Source organism: Bubalus kerabau, chromosome 5 (genome assembly GCF_029407905.1).
Source record: "Bubalus kerabau isolate K-KA32 ecotype Philippines breed swamp buffalo chromosome 5, PCC_UOA_SB_1v2, whole genome shotgun sequence".
NCBI lineage: Eukaryota > Metazoa > Chordata > Mammalia > Artiodactyla > Bovidae > Bubalus > Bubalus kerabau.
In genome coordinates, this window is record NC_073628.1 from 113223629 (window position 1) to 113244325 (window position 20697).

At 43.3% G+C, this 20697-nt stretch overlaps 1 pseudogene; it reads right to left on the reverse strand.

Moving 5' to 3' along the window:
* Nucleotides 1–298: 298 nt before the first annotated feature.
* On the reverse strand, nucleotides 299–19897 carry LOC129654310 (casein kinase I-like; annotated as a pseudogene).
* Between the last annotated feature and the right edge of the window lie 800 nt (nucleotides 19898–20697).

Sequence of the window (20697 nt, forward strand, 5' to 3'; positions counted from 1 at the left end):
CTGCAGCGGGACGATTCAGGGGCCATGGCGTCAGGGTCGCATGTGTCGCTGCAGCGATTTTTCTCGTTTTCTTCTGAAAGAAACAGCAGCACCCTTGGTGTCATCAGCCACCTCCACCTCTGCAGGGACTGTGATAAGGACGCTGAAGTGACCAGCAGTGGGGTTGTCGGCATTCGGGTGCCTGTTGATGGAGTTCAGTGCCTTGTTTCTGCAGGGTAGCAGGGCTTCGTTGCGCGCTGCAGGCTGCGAGGGCGGGTCAATGGGGACCGTGCTAAGGCGTGGGGAGGGGCTACCCGGCTTAGTCGTAGCCAGCCACGAGGCGGCTGTGGTCAGAGGTGATAAAGAGCCCGGGCAGGTGGTTGAAGTCCGGCGCTGGGAAGAAGTCCAGGCGTCTTACATGGGTCAGGTACAAGGCCGTCTGCTCCGGGAAGCTCTCGCGGAGCATCTCGATGAGCGTGGCCCGCTTGGTGTCCGGGATCTTCTGGGAACCTTTCTTCGAGCACGTGGGCCTTGAACCCCTGGCTGCGCAAGCTGCAGCACAGGAATAACAGGAACCCCGTGGCCCAGGGTCTCCAGATCGTCCTGGTGGCTCTGCTCCTGCCCAGGTACGTGTTGATGCTCAAGCAGCGCGCCGTGCCCATCACCTCTTGTGCTCGCGGTACGGGATGTGATCCTTGGTCTCGGGGTCGCTGGACTCCTCGGCCAGGTGCAAGTTGATGATGTGGGTGGTGTGCTGCTGCTTGGTGCCCAGCGGCCCCCGCCACCCACCACCACCAAGAAAATTCTCGGGCTTCACATCCGGGTAGATGAGGTTTTGGTGTGCGTGTTCTCACTCCAGGCGGGGGACCAGAAGGATTGCGATTGTGAGCACTGTTTTGAGAATGAATGTGCAGTTGGAGTAGAACAGGTCCTCCACACCGAGCAACTCCAGCTCTGAGGTGTTGTGCTTCCCCCACTGGTCAAAGGAGTGAGGACGCCCTCTGTGTCACTGAGCTGCTCTCGGAAGCAGGCCTCCAGGTACATACAGCTGCGGAACCAGGACTTAACGGGCTCTAACTTGATAGCTAGGTTTTCGTTTGTATAGAGATTCTTTTCTAGCCAAAGTTTCTAACTGTTGCTAAGTGGCTGTCTACTCTCCCCAAACCTCTTAAATGACCCAGTCTGTGATTTAGGTTCCAAGAGGTCATGAAGTGAACCCAGATCACCTCTATTAATGTTAAATGAGCCTGTAAATGCACGTTGGGCAGCAAATCAAAACCACTGTTAGCAGCTACTCTAACTGAAGAAGTTCCTGTCTGTTAAAGGACCAGCTGCCCTTTCATAAAAGACCACTTTTTTTTCTATGAATAATACATAAAATAGTAGGAAAGAAAACACATTGCCATTAAGCAATATCAATTCTCAACACACTGGATATAATCTCTTATACCTCTATAATTAAAAATTAAACACAAAGTATTATGTTGAAGAAACTCCAAAGCTGATTTTTATGTACTCTCTTTTTTTCTCTGAAAACCTCATTCTTACCAGCCTTTCAATATAATTATATTCCAGGGAAAAAGTGGCAGGCAGAAAAGAATAAATCAACATATAATCTTCCTTTAAAGTCCTGGCTTATATTTTATGATGTGTACAGGCTGTTTAAAAAAAATCAGGTCTGAAATTTTCCACAATGAACTTATGCTATCTTCCATTATTTTGCTATTTTAAGGGAAAAATCATGCAACATATCAGATCTGTTGTATTCCTAGACACAAGAGACTTTAGTTTGCTGTGCAGACTTTCATTGACTGTGTGGGTTTCTATTAACCTATTTCTAGATCTTTTTTTAATATAAATTTATTTATTTTAATTGAACCTATTTCTAGATCTTAAGTCCCTGACAAATAGCTGGTGCTTAATGAATATTTTTCTGAATAAATAACTACTAATATTAAAAATAAAGACTAAGAAGATATTTGAGGATAGGACAATTCAATGTTTTGCCAGTACTTTGCCCAGTGAATTTTCCCCTCCTCTGCTTCACTTTCCTCTTTACTAAATAAAGACAGAGCAATTTCAGGGAAACTATCATTAGGAAGTGGGAGGATTCTTCTTACTGTTGTCCTTAATTCACTTGGGACAAGCATTCTCATTTATTTAAGAAAGTCCATTGAGTAAAAGTCCATTAAGTAAAAGTCACTGAACTCAGGAAAGTATGGACATCTATCTTCTTAAGCTATGAAAGTAAAAAGTAAAAATATATTACAACAAAAAACTAGGTTATATGCATTTCAATCAACATACCCAAATTGATTAAAATTCAAATCACAGGATTTTTAAAGATTCTTACTGTCTTGGAAAATAACCCTTCCTTTTTAAAACTGTGGAAGCTGAAGTAGAAGAAGTTAAGTGATAGTCCCAAAGATACAGAGCTAGTAAATGGCAGAAAGACTTGTTCTCAGGTACTAATTCCAATTTCAGCACATGTTCTGTTTCACCTCTTTCTACTATAAACCCCTTAGTGCTTTATAGACAGACAATAAAAATTAGTTAATGCAGATGATGACGATAATGAAATTTCACTGTGCTGGAAACAGGGAAATGAGGTCAGTTAGCTGGCATTTGGTGATGCTTTTGTTAAGGCAGAACATTTATTATTCTCTCTCTCTCTGCATATTAAAAAAAAATCTATGTACTTTGCTAAAAAAAAAAAGCCTCAGGCAACTAAATATCATTCATTAAAACATTTAAGACAAGTGACAGCTTCTAGTAATACATTTCCAGAACAGAACAAGCAGGATAAAGATAGCTTAGAAACTGCATACATAGAGAATTTTTCTACAGATACCCTAATCCCCTGCTGGCCAATTTTTAAAAGTGGGCTTTTATTGTACCATAAAAATGAACGGGCTGAGGCTTTCACATCCGGAGAAAGGTTGGTACATGCACGAAAAATGTTTTGCCTTTCAGAGTCCAGGATGAGACAAAATCCTTGTTACTCTTGGGTGAGGAATACTAACCATTGTGATAGAATTGGGTATTGAAACGCCATTTGTGAGTAGCATATAAACTATAAGTTGAGCAAGATAATTCCATTTCTAAGATGATTACTGATGCCAGGTTGGTCCCAGGGTCCTTTCCCAGTGTTACCACTAATATGACCTTGTCTTTTCAAAACCAAAAACCCAGCTTTGGAGAACTGTTTGACAGTAGCTTTGAAAGCTAAGCACTTTGTATCCAGAAATTCCAGTCATCAGTGTATACCTAAATAATATGCATTTGTATATGAGTCAAAAAACATTCACAAGAATGCTCATAACACCCCTATTCAAAACTGCCCCAGACTGGAAACTACCCAAATGGCCGTCATGAGTAGGATGGATAAATACATTGTGTTATAGTCACACAATGGAGTACTGTTTTGCAGTGATAGTGAGTGAACTAGAGCTACTCTCAATAACACAAACAAATTTTCACAAAAACATATTGTAGAGTAAAAGAAGCCACACAAAAAGTTTGAACCCTATGATTCTGTTATATAAAATTTCAAAGTGATCCAGTTAATCTGTGGTGTTACAAATCCAGTTAATGCATCCCCTGGTGGAGGGGGTGGTGGTGACTAGAAGGGGCACAAGGAGGATTTTGCGGGGGTGTATGCTCATTCTGTTTTCTTTCTTGATCAGGATCCTGGCTATACAAGGTTGTTATCTTTGCTTAAATGCACTGACCTTTATGCTTATGATTTGTAAGTTAATATGAGTGTATATCTATGTCATTTAAAAAAAACTGAGCTCTGAACATTTTCCTATAGAAACAAGATAGGGCAAGAGTGACACGTTAGTAGAAGAGATGTCCCATTAGTAAGATAAAGAATGACTGCACCCACAGGCAGCCTTCCCTCCCTTGCCCTGTTTTACCCTCATCATTGCTTATGAAACTGGTCATCAGCCTGCAAATGAGGAACACAAATGTGTAAATGTCACATTCTTATGCAGGAACCAGGTACTCACTTCTTTTTGCCCCAAGGCAGGATTGGGTCTCAGTTTTCATATACTAAAAATGGACCTATTAAGGTAATGAGTGAGTTCATGTCTGTCATTTCAAGTTGACTGCTGGCAGTCTGTGTTATCTGAGCTGTGTCCCACTAATTAAAGAGAAATCAGATAAATTCAGGGAACATACATCATTTGGGGACATGGACTAATTGGGCATTTGTAAGGACTACTGAGGGAACACAGAGGTCTGTCCTCAAGATTTAATAAACGGAGGAAGGAATAAACTTTTAAGTACTTATTATGAGCCAATACTGTGTTGGGCATTTAAATAATCTTCACAGTAGCTTTCCAGGGGAGGTAATACTGGCCTCATTTTACAGAGAAGGAAACAAACTCTGAAAAAGGATGAAGCCTATGGAAATTGTACTGCTGCTAAGGGAAAAGAGATTCAAATTTGGGACCATTGACTCCTCAGGCTGTTTTCATATAGTCTAGTTTCTATGGAGATCAACAGCCCTTTGGCAAAATGTCTGTATCCTTTGGAGAAAGATATGGCAACCCACTTCAGTATTCTTGCCTGGGAAATCCTATGGACAGAAGGACCTGGCAGGCTACAGTCCTTGGGGTCATATAGAGTCAGACACTACTGAGCGACTAAATAACAACAATCAGATTCCTCAGAGAAAAGAACCTAAGGATTCTTTTCAACTCTGCTTCAAATCAATCCAAACACCAGGGAGTATTCCAAGTGCAAGAAACAACAGAGTTTTGCCTGGGAAAAAAAAAAAAGTCTTAAATAGCTGGGAGTAGTGAAGGTTTAAACTTTTCACCCTTGTCATCACTGGGTCAGACCACTTTCTCAGTCAACCCCAATATTCTCTCAGAAATGATGGTATCTAAGGGGTGGTCTATGAAATACCTTCCAAAAGGCAGTCCTCAAAATTTTAGGCATTCACATTCACGTTTAATGCATCTAACTTCCTTTAGACTCAAGAAGGAATTACTCCTAGCACTATAGAACTGGCCAAGATCCAAAGAGGAAGAAGAAAGCAGTGGTGCCAACCCAAAAGACTTTAGAGAAACCATAAACGGGATGTATTGCTTTGAGGTATCAGAACTCCAACTGGGAGCAGACCTTGCCTGAAAGCTATTCCCTGACCACTGTGGCTATTGCTATGATCTAGAATAAACATCTGATTCTGCCTACCTTAGCTTTCCCACACTGAGAAAGGATGATAAGAACTCCTGCCTGTCCTCAAGGATGTTAAAAGAACCCGCTAATGTTTGCAGGAAGAAGCACCATGTAAGGGCTAAGTGACCACCAGTTCAGGGAGCCTTGAGCAAGGCAGGTTGGTGTTGTTCTTGCAGAGATCATATGTGTTCTCACCTCCCAAAAGAGAAAGTTTGAGAGTGACCTCCTAACTCATCATAAGACACAAAAGCAAATGGATGATGTAGAGATATACTGGGGGACTGAATGAGGAAGTCAGAAAAAAATTAGAGTGCAATTTGCCAGGCTAAATGAGATCTCCAGTGGCCCTGTCCTTACACTCAAAATCACAGGCAGCCCTGTGTCCTCTGCATGCTCTCTGGCAGGATTAGCAGGACTGGGCACTGGGAGAATTGAATGAAGCCACACTGGAGGGCTGTCAGGAGAAAGCAGCCACAGAGACTCTGAATTAAAACTCATCTAACATGACAACAGAGAAAAGGATACACTGAGTGACAAAGACAGAGCAGCAGGTATTCAGTGGGTCTGCAGAAACAGCAAAGCAATAGATAGATCAAACTTAGTAGCTGGCTTCTGATCAGGTGACTCTCCTCCAGAGCTTCCATCAGGTGGCAAGCAGAAGTGAATACTAAGAACGAACTCCCAGATGCTGAGTTAGGCCATTTTACCTGTTTATCAAACCAGTCAATCCTAAAGGAAATCAGCCCTGAATATTCATTGGAAGGACTGATGCTGAAGCTGAAGCCATAATACTTGGCTGAAGCTATAATACTTCAGCCACCTGATGCAAAGAGCCAAACCACTGGAAAAGGCAGGAGGAGAAGAGGATGAGATGGTTGGATGACATCACCGACTCAATGGATGTGAGTTTGAGCAAGTTCTGGGAGATGGTAAAGGACAGGGAAGCCTTGTGGGCTGCAGTCCATGGGGTGGCAAAGAGTTGGACTTGATTTAGTGACTGAACAACACGTTTATCACACAGTCTTCACCAGCCCCTGAGAAGTGGGTACTATCATTTTTCAAGAAATGAGTTCAAAATGAAAAAGTAACTTGCCTAAGATAATGACATCATTACTAAAAATAGGTCTGGCTGACACAGGAGCCCTTACTCATTAAACTGGGTCCTCCATCTCATCACAGTTATTCACGATGTCAACTAGCTCTAAGCACATTCCTAGGCCAGCTCAGTTAAACATCCAAACCATGGTACCTGGCTTTAGAGTTAAAGCGTATGGCCTAAACTGCAGTAACTCATCCAACAAGCATTTGAAGAGGGCCTGCTTTGGGACAGGCTTGTGCTAGATGTGTATAATGCAGGCAAAAGAAGACCGACTCCTTGACTTTGGTGATGTCCTTCAGCTCCAACAAGCACGGTGGGGTAGCCATTCTGGGCAAGTGCTCCACAGCGCAAACCTCAGCCATAGTTGGCAAGATGCATAGGCAACCACCAGAGGTTCTAGCCCCTTGGAAGCCATTCTCAAGGAGCCCCTCAGCAAACAGAGAATATTCTTTAGTCTGAGTTTTGACAGTTCTATATTAATCTCCTGAGGCTTATGCAGCTAAAATCTGCTGCACGGTCCTTTACTTTTAATTACAGTCCTATGAAAGGTTTGATTTTTTTTTTGGAAAAAAAAAAAAAAAACTAGTAAAGTTACTGCAGAAGAAAAAAGTTCTTAATAATTTATTCATAATGCTATTAAGACAAAGTCATGTTTTATTGGGCTCTATGTGTTTATGTTATGATGCAGAAGTCAATAAGAAGGAGCTTTAGTAATATATAATATCTATTAATATTCTCCACATATGTTCACCAAACAATGTCTCAGCATCGGTAAAGGAGTTCAATAATTAAAAAGTATGATTTTTCCCAGTTTAACTATTTCCTATAAAAAGGATGCCACAGACACTTATACTGACAGCCTCTCGTTCCCACTTGCACTTTATGGGAAGAGAGAGTGAAACGAACCATAGTCCAGGAAGGGGCTCTTGGCTCCAGGCTGACACTAACTGCAAATGACCTTGAGGTCTAGACCCTTCCCTCTTCGTCTGTAGGCTGAGAAGATTTAGATGAGGCGATAGCCATGTCTTCCCTGCTTTCCAATTGTGAAATAGTACTCCCCTGGGCCTTATCTTTATCCCTCCTTGATCACTGCTACCTTTTGTCAAGGATCTTTTTGAAATGAATTTCTTGTTTTCTCAAATGGGCCTTGCTCTTCGACTGCTTAGCCTGGCTCTCAGAATTAATAGGCAGAATGGAGGCCCACCGGCTACGGAGACAAGCTATGGCTTCGTCTCCGACTTGCCGTTTGCCCTTGATCAGAGAGTCCCTTAGGAATTCCAGGCCCATCATTTCCTCACTGATGGGGGATTATGTGACGATACTTAGCTACCATGAAGGAGTGAGAGAAGATTAAATAATATGCTTGTATGGGACTTAGCCAATACTTGATGGTACACTGGATACTTGATAGTAATTACCTTTTGAGTCTCACAGAACTTACCTGAAATACCTTCCTGATTCAAAGACTAAATGGTTCCATAAGAGGGTTTAATTCCTTTTCACTCCTGAAAAAAACTGTGCCACAAACTGAGAGCTTGATATACCATTGCGAGCATGAATTTCCTTCACCTTAGTTCCTTAGAATCACTGACGAATCACAGTCACTGTGTTTCATACTCTCAGATTATTGTTCCCATGTTCCTTTACAGATAGATGCTTATTGTGCTATAAACATAAAGGGAACATATCCTGTGGGTATTTCAACACTGTTAAGACTCCCTCTCCACTATAACGAACTGGGTCATCCCACTCTAATCCAGAGAACACAACCTGGCTTCATGGAAAGAACTCACATTTAAGCAGGAAATCAAACTCGATGAGATGAAGATAATAATTATTGTTAGCGCTGATTGAGAAATTAGTCTATGCCTGCATTGTTCTGAGAAATTTTCACTTATCAAGTCCTTTATTCCTCCAGACAACCCTATGAGCTTGTTACTATTTTCATGTCCATTTCACTGTGTAAGGAACATGCAGCGCAGGGAGGTTAAAAGCTTCAGAACGCCACATTTCCAGGAATCGGTGCACACCAGATTTAAACCCAAGCAATTTAGCGTCTGGGCTTTTAATTATGCTACTCTCCAGAGCTGGCAGGATGATCTGAAAGAATATATCAATATGTAGAGAACTGGCCATACTGAAGGCACACAGAGAACAGCATTTCTATACTATTTAGGTTAAAATCGCTATTTTCTTAAATGCTGCTGCTTTTCCCAATTGATGACGACAAAGATTCATCCTTTCGAGTCCTCTTCTCCACTTTTCCTCCCCACGTCTTTAGTTCCACTGGTCTCGCTGCTATCTCAGTCCACAGACACAAGGCTGGGTGGCGTCCATCGACATGAACCGTCTCCCAATGTCACCTGGTAACTTCCCAGGTCCGCCTCTCAGAGTTCCACCTCTTCATCACTCAGCTTCCTGTCTGAAATAAAACTCAGAGGAACACGTCTCTCCCCCTCTCCCTGTGCCTCCATCACTATTTGTACAGCTTCAACCTCTGACACACCGGTCCCTTGTTTTGTAAGATATGTTAAGATACAATAAAATTTTAGGCTGCGATACCTTACCCTGGTAAAAGAAAGCTCACCTTTAGATTACAGACTTCTTATTTCCTGCAATTCACTGATCCAGTTACTAAAACATCATCAGCTTATTTGGCTCAGGTGAGCATCAATGGTGTTCAAACAATGAATGGTGTTCAAACAAATGGCAGAAGTGGTGAGGCAGATAGCAGGTCATAGAAGACACCATTCCCAGAAGATAATCATAGTAATTTGTTGTCATCATTCTCTCACAAGTCCAGGAAAAAGAGCAGCATTAAAACCCATGTAGAAGGCAGAAATTTTGAAACTTGAAGAAGTACATCGTACACTTGAATCCTGGGAACTGGTGGCAAGGCCAAGAAATAAAGAAGTAGCAGATGGCAGGCCGTCAGCAGAAAGGTGGACCCTCCCACTGCCTCACCTAACTAATTTCAGGGCAGCTGGTAGTTTATCTAAAGACCATTTTAAAATCCTGCAGTGCCTTGCTCCTCAAAATGTGGTCCATGGACCAGCTGCATGGAGATCACTTGGGAACATGTTTGAAACGAAGACTCTCAGGTCCCTCCCCAAACCTCCTGAGTCTGAATCAGCATTAGAAGCTGCTTATTCCTGAGTCTTGAGAAGTTTTGGTGGGGGGCTCATAGCTCAGGTTAAGACTAGCAGGTCTGACCTAGCTATAAAGTAGACTCTATTTTGAAATTTCATTGAATAAATAAGAACATGCTGCTGCTGCTGCTAAGTCACTTCAGTGGTGTCTGACTCTTTGCGATCCCATAGACAGCAGCCTACCAGGCTCCCCCGTCCCTGGGATTCTCCAGGCAAGAACACTGGAGTGGGTTGCCATTTCCTTCTCCAATGCATGAAAGTGAAAGTGAAGTCGCTCAGTCGTGTCTGACCCTCAGCGACCCCATGGACTGCAGCCTTCCAGGCTCCTCCGTCCATGGGATTTTCCAGGCAAGAGTACTGGAGTGGGGTGCCATTGCCTTCTCTGAAGTAAGAACATATGATAATATAAAAGCAAAATTAAGCAAGAGTGAAAAATGTTTAAATTGTGCTCAGAATAAAGCTGCAGTATTAAGGAAGAGGATGGCAAAAGATCTACATGGAAACCCAATAGGAATACTCCATTTGCTGTTCTGATGCACCATTCACTGCTCATCTTGCTCTGAGACCAGAGGGGCTGACCTTTGTGAGAGCAGAGGGATGAAGAAGGCTGAGATTCCCCAGAGGCCCCCTCGTGCCTCTCAGTGAAAGTCACAGCTCTGTCCCAACAGCCCTCACCATCGTGGGGTTCTGGTAACCCCTCCTCCTCCTGCTGTTCTTCAGGCCTGAGACTGGTCACAACACTTTTCTGTTTAATAGCCTCTGCATATTGCACTATTCCCTTTTGCACCTGTCAAATAATCCCTCAGTAAATTCTGGAAGACTCAGTTGGAGTATATAACTTGTTTTCCGCCGGGACCTTAATTGATAGATTTGGGCAAAATTGTTGTTTCAAAGGAAGAAAGGAGAGTGGAGAACATTAACCAATCATAGGGGAGGGAACTTAAAATATAAGAATGGTCCAGGGGAAAGAGGAGAAGGCAACGGCACCCCACTCCAGTACTCTTGCCTGGAAAATCCCATGGACGGAGGAGCCTGGTAGGCTCCAGTCCATGGGGTCGCTAGAGTCGGACAGGACTGAACGACTTCACTTTCACTTTTCACTTTCATGCATTGGAGAAGGAAATGGCAACCCACTCCAGTGTTCTTGCCTGGAGAATCCCAGGGACAGAGGAACCTGGTGGGCTGCCGTCTATTGGGTCGCTAGAGTTGGACACGACTGATGCAACTCAGCAGCAGCAGCAGGGTAAAGAGGTAGCAACAAATTAGTAACTAAGGACCATGTTCCAGCACACAGATGTCGAACACAGGAAACAGACTCTGAATGTGCTTAATAGCAAGCTTACCCATCATCTGTTAAGAAATCCTAATTCTCAAAATGGGGTTTCCACTGCATTTCAATCCAGAGGCTTTACTAACTACATCCTAGTTATATCTTGTCATCCCTTTAGATGCTCATCTGGCCTGCATCCACAAACAGCCTTTGAAGATAAGTCATCTCTTGAAAGAGTCCCCTCTCCATCCCTTCTCCCTAAAGTACAGCATTGATTGGATAAGCCCCCCCCCTTTCCCTGTAAGACCTATCCTCTCACAATCAACGTGTTCAAGTCCCCCATTCCTTTGTTTAGTATGACCCCTATTTTGCAGGAGCTTCCAGAATTAGATACAATCTAATTTCTTTCTGACTCCTTTACATCACAGACTGTCACACGTGTACATGCATTTGCCTATCTACAAAACCACATGCTACTCTCCCCTAGTGGAGTTTGGCCCACACCGCTCCAGAGGGCCCACCTCTACAAGGAGTCAGCATGACCAGACTGGTCAGGTAAGAAGGCTTTCCTGCAGCTGCCCATCCATAACTGCCACTCGGGTGTCAAGCTTATTCCTACCGTATCCTCATTCCGTCCCTCTATCTAGAATCTTATCACCAGCAACCCAGTTCTTAAGTCACCCAGCATTCAAGGGCCTTAGCAGGCTCACCTTTGTAAGTCTTCCCTGCAACTTTAAAACATAAAAATTCCTCCCTTATCAAAACTCTTTTTGGTGCTTGCTTCTAAGTTTGAAACCAAGGGGTTTCTGTAAGCAAAGATATGTGCAAACAGAAATGGATACATGGGGCAAGAAGATTCAGGCATAACCTCTAGGTTCCTGGCTTAAGACCCCAGGTGAAAGGTGTTGTTGTTTACTCCTTTCTTTATTTTTATCTCTTAGGCCTCCTTTATTCCATAATCATTCTTCCCTCCCTCTCTCCTCCTTTTTTATGCCTTTGATTTTTTCCTAAAACCTGGTCATTTGTCCTAGAGCATGTTCCACATTCTGGGATTGCTTTATGTGGTGTCTTTTAACATGCTGCCTTACTTTTTTTGTCTTTTAAAAGTTTGTAGTGAGATACATATAGCATGAAATTTAACATCTCTAACTATTTTTAAGTCGGCATTTACAGGACATTAAAGTACATTCACATTGTTGTACAATCATTACCCCCACCATCCATCTCCAGAATTCTCATCTTCCTAAACTGAATCTCTGTACCAGTTAAACAACAACCCTCTCTTCCCCATAGCCCCTTCCTCTCAACCCGTGGCAGTGATCACTCTACTTTCTGTCTGTGAATCTGATCACTCTAGGAATAAGTGGAATCACACAGTATCTGTCCTTTGTGACTGGCTTATTTCACGTAGCATAACGTCCTCAAGGGTTATCCATGCTGTAGCATGCGTCGGCATTTCCTTCTTTTTAAGGCCGAATAATATTCCATTGTATGTGTATAACGCATTTTATCTATTCATCTGCTGATGGGAAATTGGGTTCTTTCCACCTTTTGGTTATTGTGAATAGTGGGCAATGCCAATTATTGGGTTGGGAAAAACAGAAGGAAGAGGAATGGCAGGTAAAGGGAGAAACAGTAAATCTAGTTTGGAGCATGTTAACATTCTGTGCCTCTGAGATATAAGAATGCTCATATTTGATATATCAATACTATACATACAGCTTTTGAGTTCAGAAGCATATCTGAACTGGAGGACTAGACTTAGCAGTTGTGTGCATTTAGGTAGCAATAAAATCAACAGAGTAAATGAGATCACCTATGGAGAACAAGCAGAAGATCTAGGACTGAGTCTTGAAGGTGGTGAGGTAGAGAAGGATGGGGGCTTCCCAGGTGGCTCAGTGGTAGAGAATCCACCTGCCAATGCAGGCGACACAGGTTCCACCCCTGGGTTGGGAAGATCCACTGGAGCAGGAAATGGCAGCCCACTCCAGTGCTCTTGCCTGGAAAATTCCATGGATAGAGGAGCCTGGCAGGCTACAGTCCATGGGGTCATAAAAAGAGTTGGACATGACTTAGTGACTAAACAACCACCACCACCACAAAAGAATGATGAGCAAGAGAAGGAGATAGAACAGCATAGAGAAAAATGAGAAGAAACTCAACAAAATGTGGGGCTATTTGATTCTGCACAACATCTAGAATAGACAGAGGATGTCAGGCCTCATCAGTTTGGTAAAAATTAAAATTGAGAATAGACAGAAGTGAAATTCTTTAAATTACAAATATTGACTTTTCAAATATAGTTTGCTACATTTAAAAGTATATACTTGAAGCTCACAGAAAATAAGTAGTAAATCTAAGGAATTCATTTGTTCAGGAAATAGTAGAGGAATATAGATACTTACTAGGAAAGTGTGCATGAAATCGCTGATGCTACATTTGTGACACATTGTTAGAAGATATTTGAGACACACCTGATAAAACTCCCAAAGTGGTTTTAAAGGCGCTAAATTGTGTTTCACACACACACACATGCACATACCTATCCCAGGGGACAGACGGCTTCACTGCATTGGATGTGAGAATGCTCTAGGATACAATTTTTGAACTCCAGTGCTTAGCAGAATACTGTTTATAAAAATCACCGTTGAGGGCTTCCATCGTGGCTCAGTGGTAAAGAATCCGCCTGCCGATGCAGGAGACATGGGTTCGATCCCTGACCCAGGAAGATTCCACATGCTCCAGAGCAACTAAGTCTGTGTGCCACAACTGTTGAGCCTGTGCTCTAGAGCCCAGGAACTGCAACTGCTGAGCCCAAGTGCCACAGGTCCCGAAGCCTGCGCACCCTAGAGCCTGTGCTCTGCAACACGAGATGCCACCACAATGAGAAACCCGTGCACCACAACCAACAATAGCCTCTGTTCTCTGCAACTAGAGAAAAGCCAGCAAAGACCCAGTGCAGCCAAAAAAAGTATTTTTTTTTAAATCGCTGTTGAACAAGAAACATGAGACCTCGGTTGAAGAAGGAAAACGTTAGTCACTCAGTCGTGTCCGACTCTTTGTGACCCCATGGACTGTAGCCGCCAGGCTCCTCTGTCCATGGGATTCTCCAGGCAAGAAGACTGGAGTGGGTTGCCATTTCCTTCTCCAGGGGATCTTCCCAACCCAGGAGACCTCAGTTAGATTTCAGGAAAAGCAACCTGTGATTGGAACTTGCTTAAAACTTTCAAACTTTTAGAATGCTAACTGAAATCAAGAGGTTATAGCATATCTTCCTCTAACATTGTTTAAAAAGCAGAAATGGGTTCTCATCTGTCTGGTACTGTAAGTGCGGGGATGACTCAAGATAAAGAAGACAGACTTGAAGATCTCTCATGGTTCCTTCTTTTCATAAGATTATATGATGTTCTCCAGTTTTACTGCTTTTGGTGGAAGAGCTTTCATCTTTCCAAGCTACTAAAATAGATAGCCTGGCCAGGTTTTTCAGACTTACTGATTTTTCCACTTCCTTGAAAAGCTCAGTTGAAGGCATCTTTCATCTTTAATTTTACCTCTGAGTATTTCCCTCTTACACTACTTATTATCATTCACTTGTTACTTGCCCTTCCTTCTCCATCCTTTCTCTACCTTATTTATCTATCCATAAAACACATTAATATTTGATTTTTTTTTCACTGAAGTCTATTGGTTTGAGAACGCAAAGTTGGTGGGTAAATTTAAACCATATATTGTAATATGTGAAAAATTAGTAATAAGAATTTGACTAGGTCAGAATTTTAATTCTTTCGGTCAAAGGCCATCACTAAACTTACAGAGGAAAGAAAACGTATAAAGAAAACTTTAAGTTATAAAGATCAAACAAGGACTAAGTTAGCATGATTTCCTAAGTGTACAAATAGGTAACATTTCATGGTTAATTTATTAAAACCATAAGACTGGTTCATCAGTATACTCTATGGGCTGGAGTGTCTAATCTAACATAAACTCCAATTCTGAAATAGTCAGTGAGTAATAGAGGATCAAAAATTATGCAGGCAAACCTTCCTTTTTCTAGTGATGTTCCAGAGTAAATATTAGTTTTCATTATTTTGATTATCCTCCCAAAAAGTTTAGAATTATTTCCAGATACAAAATAGGAGGAAGTAAATATGCACTAACACGTACTCTGTGCAAGGTTCTATGCTTTCAGTGTATATAGATTTTGACTTACTCTTCACAGTGACCCTAGTAGATAAGGACTTTTCAGTGCTGTGCTGTACATAAGTTCACAGACAGTACATAACTCCTCCAGGTCCTACTTTAGTAAATCGCAGAACTAGAATCTGGTTCAATATACCAACAAATCTGAAAACTCAGAAGTGGTCACAGGACTGGAAAAGGTCAGTTTTCATTCCAATCCCAAAGAAAGGCAAGGCCAAAGAATATTGAAACTACCACACAATTGCACTCATCTCACAGGCTAGCAAAAAAAAAATGCTCAAAATTCTCTAAGCAAGGCTTCAATAGTATGTAAACTGAGAACTTCCAGATGTTCAAGCTGGATTTAGAAAAGGCAGAGGAACCAGAGATCAAATTGCTACCATCCGTTGGAAAATTAAGAAAAAGAGAATTCCAGAAAAACATCTACTTCTGCTTTATTGACTACACCAAAACCTTTGACTGTGTGGATCACAACAAACTGTGGAAAATTCTTCAAAAGATGGCAATACCAGACCACCTTACCTGCCTCCTGAGAAATCTATATGTGGGTCAAGAAGCAACAGTTAGAACCAGACATGGAACTGGTTCCAAATTGGGAAAGGAGTACTTCAAGGCTGTTTATTGTCACCCTGCTTATTTAACTTATATTCAGAGTACATCATGAGAAATGCCAGGCTGGATGAAGCACAAGCTGGAATCAAAATTGCCAGGAGAAATATCAATAACCTCAGATATGCAGATGACACCACCCTTATGGCAGAAAGCAAAGAGGAACTGAAGAGCTTCTTGATGAAAGTGAAAGAGAAGAGTGAAAAAGCTGGCTTAAAACTCAACATTCAAAAAATGAAAATCATGGCATCTGGTCCCATCACTTCATGGCAAATAGATGGGGAAGCATCTATTTGGAATGGAAACAATGACAGACTTCATTCTCTTAGGCTCCAAAATCACTGCAGATGGTGACTGCAACTATGAAATTAAGATGCTTGCTCCGTGGAAGAAAAGCTATGACAAACCTAGATTGCATATTAAAAAGCAGAGACATTACTTTGCTGACCAAGTTCTGTCTAGTCAAAGCTATGGTTTTTTCCAGTAGTCATGTATGGATATGAGAGTTGGACTATAAAGAAAGCTGAGCACTGAAGAATTGATGCTTTTGAACTGTGGTCTTGGAGAAAACTTTTGAGAGTCCCCTGGACTGCAAGGAGATCCAACCAGTCCATCCTAAAGGAAATCAGTCCTGAATATTCATTGGAAGGACTGATGCTGAAGCTGAAGCTCCAACACTTTGGCTGCCTGATGCAAAGAACTGACCCATTGGAAAAGACCCTGATGCTGGGAAAGATCAAATGTAGAAGGAGAAGGGGACAACAGGGGATGAGATAGTTGGATGGCGTCATCAACTCTATGGACATGAGTTTGAGCAAGCTCTAGAAGTTGGTGAGGGACAGGGAAGCCTCTTGTGCTGCAGTCCATAGGGTCACAAAGTTTTTGAACACAACTGAGCAACCACACTGAACTGAGAATCTGGACTCAAAACTGTCAGAATGCAAGCCCTGAGCAGGTGCACCACTGTTCACTTTAGAGAAAAGGAAATGTGAAAGGTGCCCTGATGCCAGCTTGCTTCGAGTATGGGCTCAACAGACCAGGAAATAAGCCAGCATCTTGCCTTTAATTATGAAGTAGACATAATTTAGAAAAAGATTGCTGTGAAAGCCTGGCTGAGTTTGAGAGAGGGAAGATCGATCAAGCAAAGTTGAATTCTGTGTAACCCTCCTATACCACTTGAAAAGACCAGCTTCTATAAAAGCTAGCCTTTTAGAAATAGGGGCGTACTGTATTTCACTCAAAAGTTCTTTAACAAGAAAACTAGGTTAGTGGGGAGACTGTGTGTTCATTCGTTCTCATTGGCAGCCACTTGATATGAATTAGTTCCCTGAGTTCTCCCAACCACCTTGGCATTATGACTTTATACTGGAGAGATTGTGTCTCAGAGAAATTAGGTATTTCTCGGTCAGTGTCATGAAGTAATGGAGCTAAGGCGTGGATCTAGGGCTAAGTGCGAAGACCAGGCTCGCTCCGTTATAATACCATGGAGAGAAGGCGTGCTGAAGACAGTTTCGGCAGTGCTTCTCAGCCTTCAGAGTGCATATAAACCACCTGGGATCTTGTTGAAGCACATGTCTAGTTCACCCGGTGTGGGATGGAGCCTTAGAATCTACATTTCTGAGAGGCTCCCAGGTGATGCTGATGCTGCTTGTCTGCAGCCACTCTTAAGGCTAGAAATGATGACAATGTATTTACGAAGCGACTCCTACAAGTATATTCCCAACCCGGGCGTGCTTCGGCCAGATGGCTTCAGTGAAACTTTGTGCTTTCTAGAACATCCAGTTAGTGCTCTAAGTCAGCAGTCCCCAACCTTTTTGGTACCAGGGACTGGTTTTGTGGAAGACACTGTTTCCATGGACAGAGTGCAGGCTGGAGGAATGGTCAGGCAGTACCGGGACTGATGGGGAGTGGCAGGGGAAGCTTCACTCCCTCACCTCCTGCCGTGCAGCCCAGTTCCTAACAGGCCGTGTGCATCGGTACCGGGGGTTGGGGACCCCCTGCTCTAAGTGAGAGCATGGTGATTGTCTCTGCTATAGATGCTAAGATAGAGAGTGGGAACACAGAAAAGATGGGGTTGAAGGATTAAGTGTTCCCCATGTGTATCACCCTTGGCTTCCTTGGTGGCTCAGAGGATAAAGCATCTGCCTGTAATGCAGGAGACCCGGGTTCAATCCCTGGGTTGGGAAGATCCCCTGGAGAAGGAAATGACAACCCACTCCAGTACTCTTGCCTGGAGAATCCCATGGACAGAGGAATATGGAGGGCTACAGTCCACGGGGTCGCAAAGAGTTGGACACAACTGAGCGACTTCATACACACACACACACACACACACACACACACACACGTGTATCACCCTAGGCCCTCACTTCAGTTCTGCAAGCATCTGGCCAGCTGCTCAGCAAAGCAAGGACTCCAGAGCAGTTGTGAGCAGTTCCTTTTGTAAGGCAGAATTTCCCCGTGTCTCCTGAGATCCTGGAGGCTGCAGCAGTTCTCCAATGAGCCGGATCCCATGTGACAGGCCCCACAGAAGGGGTGAGGGGCTGGCCACTTGGAAGTGTTTGTTACAAAGTTGTTTTGTGACTGTTTACCATGGTCCTCTGCTCTGCTTTGCATTTCACGTCTTCCTCCCTGCCCCACCCCATTCCCTCTCTCCCTCCCTTATAGAAGCGCAATGACAAGGGACCCTCCTCCATGTCTATGAATCAGGCATCAAGGCAGCTTCCACAAATGTTCTCTATTTTAATGGAAACCGACTTCATAGCAGATTGCTTTGGATACCACTGCGGTCACTTAGGTGTCTACCTAGTCTGCGATAATTGCTTCATTTCAGCAGCAAAAAAAAAAAAAAAAAAAAAAAAAAAAAAAAAAACTTATTACCATGTTTTTGCAGCTCACAGTGGCTTTTGAGTAGAGAATCTTTCACATCAAAGGCAAAAGGACTCTGTTGACGACACACATACCAGCTGCTGCCAGAACCGCTGGCCCGTCCCTGCCACGCCTCCTCTATGGGCCAGCTGCGGCCCTGCTCACCGGGAGTGAGTTCCTCCAGGACACTGGGCATCCACCTGTGTCTGGCAGCGGTGGGTGCCACCTGGCGACAATCAGCCTGGGAACACGGACTCAAAGGCAGACGCGGGTAATGAGGTCCAATGGGGGAAATGGCTTCAAACTGCTCTTGATCAATATTGCCACAACGAGTAGATTTTGCTCCCTCCCAAACAGGCAGCTCTGCTTTCTCTTCATCTCACATCCCTAATGCCCCTGGGTCTGAGATGTAGCCGGGAAAAGGGGGGGTGGAGGAGAAACGCATGAGGTGCAGACATCCCCCTATTCTAATAAGATAGCTGTGTTACCATTTATCTCTACATTTCATGCAGCTTAGACAGTCCCAGGGCAGCCCAGAATCCTTTCCTTGTTTCCCCTTTTCAAGTCAGTCTGTTATCATGCCCAGTGCTCTTCTCATTAATTTTTTTTTCCCTACATCATCTCCTGCTCCTCCCTCTGCTATGACCTCTCTCCCCTGTGACTGGTTGTGAAGGTTCTCTTTCATTTCTCTTTCTGAGGCAGTCTTTGTAGAGCTAACTTTAACTAGCCGACCAATTCTTTCCCAAGCCTCTACAAAGCATCTCATGAAAAGGGACAGGCAAGCATAAGACAGAGCCGACCCACGTGAAGCCTGCAGCCCTCTCCTATCTCCATCCTTCTCTGCAAACATTCAGCCTTTTCCCAGAGATGGCCTGGAAACTGCCTATTTATCACAAGGAGTTTAGCCTCCAAGTGGCACCGGGCAGCCAGTTCACCATAGGAGACAATAAGTCATAACCACTGCACAGAGACAATAAGTCATAACCACTGCACTTTCTCCAAATCAGGCCATCAGCACCTAAGGCTGTTTCTGGTTTCCATGTGGCAGAAAAGAGACCATTTTCCCTCCAGAACTAAAAGGGATCATATATAATATTAGGGGGCTTCCCAGGTGGCGCTAGTGGTAAAGAACCTGCCTGTCAATGCAGGGGAGTAAGAGACACAGGTTCAATCCCTGGGCTGGGAAGATCCCCTGGAGAAGGGCATGGCAACCCACTCCAGTCTTCTTGCCTACAGAATCCCATGGACAGAGGAGCCTGGTGGGCTACAGTTCATAGGGTCCCAAAGAGCTGGACACGACTGAAGCGACGGAGCACACAGCACACCTGTAATATTATGACACTCGAGGGTCAGTGATTAAAGTCTTAAAACACCTTGGAGCCAGGATGAGCTGAGTGACACGTCTCCTGTCTGTTCTGGAATTGATTGTTTCTCATGGGAAGCATACCAGACCATTCCCGCTGGAAAGCCATTTTCCACTGTCACCCTTTTGACCTTGGGTTTGTTCTCGTCCACACCACCCTCTACTGCCATCTTGTTTCCTCTGAATGTGCCAGTTCTGGAGCTGGACTTGCGTGGCTTTTTATCTTTTCTGTCTCCCCACTTCCCATGCACCTCCCTGGCTTAAACTCACTTCTTTGCTCTCACTCACATGTGTTCAACCACCACCCTGGTTCCAGAAGCTAATCTCTGCCCTGATACCATTTTTCAGGCCCTCCCAACCTTGCCACACTCTCCCAATTCTGGCTACAGGATTCATCTGTATTCCATTAATGCCCTGCATTAACTGAGTATGTAGACAAGCCCCACCTAATCTCCATAATTATTCAGTACGTGGTAAGGGAGTGGGGAGTTTCCCAAAGAAACCTAAGAGAGTGAGTTCCAATTTAAAAACACATAACTCTCTGCATAGCAGGGAATAAACTTGATTGATGGTAAATTTGATATAATAAACTGGAGATAGTAAAATTGGTCATATAAAAAAGTGTTGTAAGTACTTAGATAAACTCTTAGGGGAACAGCCCCAAAGGATTGATGCAAAGAAATGATGGCTGGGAGGTGACAAGACACTCCCTATCTGAGATAAATATCATTCAAAGCAAACGTGTTACTTGACAGAACACAAAAGGAGTACAGCTTAGGGATTAAGTGTGTTTGCTTTGGAGCCAGACCACCTGGGTTGGTTCATTACTTTGCAATTACTAGCTGGGCGAGTGTGGCAAGTTACTTAATTTTTTTGAGCTCAGTTTCCTTATATATAACATAAGGACAATAATACCCATCATAAGGTGGATGAACTTCTTAAAAGAATACTGCAAAGTGCTTGTTTAGCA